This window comes from Primulina tabacum, chromosome 2, assembly GCF_025594145.1.
Source record: "Primulina tabacum isolate GXHZ01 chromosome 2, ASM2559414v2, whole genome shotgun sequence".
Classification (NCBI taxonomy): Eukaryota; Viridiplantae; Streptophyta; class Magnoliopsida; order Lamiales; family Gesneriaceae; genus Primulina; species Primulina tabacum.
Genome location: NC_134551.1, coordinates 25,095,286 through 25,098,815, shown reverse-complemented (window position 1 = coordinate 25,098,815; position 3,530 = coordinate 25,095,286). Strand labels below are relative to the sequence as shown.

The window sequence follows — 3,530 nt, the reverse complement described above, 5'->3', positions numbered from 1 at the left end:
CATCACACATTAATTCAAATGGTAAAGACCAATCTGGAGGTTGTAAAATAGGTGATGTAATTAAAAGATTAATTATTTTTTTAAAAGCATTTTCACATTTTTTAGTTTATTCAAATTGTGTATCTTTTGTTAAAAAATTTGAAATTGGTTTAGATATTATGTTGAAATTTTTTATAAACTTTCTATGAAATCCTGCATGACCCAAGAATGATCGAACTTCTTTGACCGTTTTTGGTGATGTTAAATTAGCTATAACATCAACTTTGACTTTATCAACTTCAATTCCTTTTTCAGATATCACATGCCCTAAAACAGTCCCAGATTTAACCATATAATGACACTTTTCCCAATTAAAAGTAAGATTTTTTTCTTCACATCTTTTTAATACTTCTTATAGGTTTTTAAGACAATTTTCAAATGAGTTTCCAAAAATAATTATATCATCTATAAAAACTTCTACAAATTCTTCAATCATATCACTGAAAATACTTAACATACATCTTTGAAAAGTAGCCGGAGCATTACATAAACCAAATGGCATTCTTTTAAATGCAAAAGTTCCAAAAGGACAAGTGAAAGTAGTTTTTTCTTGATCTTCTAATGATATAGGTATTTGATAATACCCCGAATACCCATCAAGAAAACAGTAATAAGAATTACCTGCTACTTTTTCTAAAATTTGATCTAAAAGTGGTAGTGGGAAATGATCTTTTCTAGTTGCATCATTTAATTTTCTACAATCAATACACATACGCCAACTAGATGGAATTCTAGCTAGTAATAACTCTCCCTTTTTATTTTTTATAACAGTGATGCCGGACTTTTTAGGTACTACTTGTGTTGGACTTACCCATTTACTATCTAAGATTGGATAAATAATTCCAGCGTCTAATAGTTTTAATACTTCATTCTTAACAACTTTCTTCATATGTGGATTTAACCTTATTTGTGTGGTTGTTGATATGTTTTAGCATTTTCTTCCAAGTGAATTCTATGTGTGCAAATTAAAAGATTACACCTTTTATATCTTTCAAAATCCATCCAATTGCATTTTTATATTTTTAAAGTAATTTAATTAAATTTTCTTCTTGATTTGGTAAAAGAGTTGAAGAAATTAAAACAGTGAATGTTTTATTTTTACCAAGAAATACATATTTCAATTCTAATGGTAAAACTTTTAATTCAAGTTTTGTATTATCATCTTCTTTAAAATTATTTTCAGACTCAGAACTTTCTATTGAAAAAACTTCAGATTGTTGATTTAAGTTTTCTTCTTGTATATTTTCTTACACAATTGTTTCAATTTCATTATCATATTCATTTTCATTAATACTTGGTTGTTTACATAAATTGAACACATTAAGTTCTAGAGTCATATTTCCCAAAGACAATTTCAATATTCCATTTTGACAATTAATTAAAACATTTGAAGTTGCTAGAATTGGTCGTCCCAATATTACTGGAATTTTATTATGTACTTCTATTGGTTGTGTATCCAAAACAATAAAATCTACAGGATACATAAATTTATCAACTTGAACCAACACATTTTCTACAATACCTCTAGGTATTTTGATTGACCTATCCGCTAGTAAAAGAGTAACAGAAGTGGGTTTTAATTCTCTTAAATTAAGTTTTTCATAAACTGAATAAGGAAGTAAATTCACACTTGCTCCCAAATCTAACCAAGCTTTTTTAATTTTATTTTCTCCAATAATACATGAAATTGTTGGACAACCAGGATCTTTATATTTTAAACTAGAATTGTTTTGAAGAATAGAACTTACTTGTTCAGCCAAGAATGCTTTCTTCTTCACATACAATTTTCTCTTCATAGTACATAAGTCTTTTAAAAATTTTGCATAGGAAGGTACTTATTTAATGGCATCTAATAATGGAATATTTATCTTTACTTGTTTAAAAACATCATAGATATCAGAATCACTTTTTTGTTTTTTATGATTTGTTAATGCATGAGGAAATGGTGGAGGTTTATTTGACTCATTAACTATTTCAGATGATTTATCATTCACCATATTCTTAGAATTTAAGGTATCATCATTCTCAAAAGTATCAGGATTATCATCCTTACTCTTTGATTTTAAATGATCCTTGTTTTCATTGTTGTATAGATCATTAACTATTTTACTGCTTCTAAGGATAATAACAGATTTTATTTGATCAATTTTATTATTATTTAATTCTTGATTTTGATTTTTAGGATTAGGCTGAGGTTGAGATGAAAATTTTCTTTTTTCATGAATATTAAGTGTAGATGAAAATTTTGCAAGAGTTTCTTTCAAATCACTTATAGATTGATTGTTTTGAATATTGATAGAATCTTGCTTTGGATAAATGCATGAATTACGTCTTCAAAGTTATTTCTTGGAGGTGCAACATAGGAAATATAACCTTGATGATTTTGGTTATTTTGAAAATATTGTTGTGAAGGTTGTGCATTATTATCATTCCTCCAACTAAAATTAGGATGATTTTTACATCCAGGATTAAATGACTGTGAAAAAGGATCTAGTATTGGTTTTTTATTATTGTTAACATAATTTGCTTGTTCTTGGAGACATTCTTTAAATGAAAGTAATGTTGGACAATCTTTTGTAGCATGATCATGTATATCACATATATGACAAACAATTTCTTGAATACTTTTTAATTGACCACTCTTTTTCATTTCTAATTACTCAATTTTTCTTGCTAAAGATACAAGTTTAGCTTGAATATCTATATGATCTATAAGATTTTAGATACCACCCTCATTTGTTGAATTATTGATTTTAGTTGTTGGTGGTTTATTGTACCTATATTATCCCAATTTTGAGCATTTTCTGCTAATGAATCCAAATACTCCATAGCTTCATTTGGGTTTTTATCTTCAAAAGTTCCATTACACATGAATTCTATCATTTGACTATCTTTAGGTATTAGACCTTCACAAAAGTGAGAAACTATTCTCCACGTTTCAAAACCATGATGTAGGCATGTATTAAGTAATTCTTTATATCTATCCCAACATTGATAAAATGTTTCTCCTTGTTTTTGAGAAAAAGTAGTAATTTGTCTTTTAAAAGAGTTTGTTCTATGGGAAGGGAAAAAATTTTTAAGAAATTGTTGTTGCCTTTGTTCCCATGACCTTATTGAACTCGATCTCAAATTTTGTAGCCATGTTCTAGCTTTATCTTTTCATGAAAAATGGAAAAGCTTTAATCGAACTATATCCATGCTACAATTTTGATCATTATAAGTGTTACAAACTTCCTCAAATTCTCTTAGATGTAAATATGGATTTTCAGAATCTAAGCCATAAAAATTTGGTAAAAGTAGAATAATTTGAGATTTAAAGTTGAAATTAGATGCATCAGGAGGAAAAACTAAACAAGATGTGGCACTAGTTCTAATAGGGTTCATATGGTGCCTAAGTGTTCTTAATTGATCATGTTCTTGATTATTATTATTATTATTATTATTATTATTATTATTATCATTATCTTGATTATTTAAATTATCATCCATGT

At 27.1% G+C, this 3,530-nt stretch overlaps 1 non-coding gene across 1 annotated transcript; it reads left to right on the top strand.

Annotated features, from left to right (window-relative positions):
• The first annotated feature begins 2,980 nt into the window (after positions 1–2,980).
• Positions 2,981–3,091, top strand: LOC142538156 (small nucleolar RNA R71). Its single transcript, XR_012818695.1, has one exon. It is a non-coding gene; the product is annotated as a small nucleolar RNA R71 (small nucleolar RNA).
• The last annotated feature ends 439 nt before the right edge of the window (positions 3,092–3,530 follow it).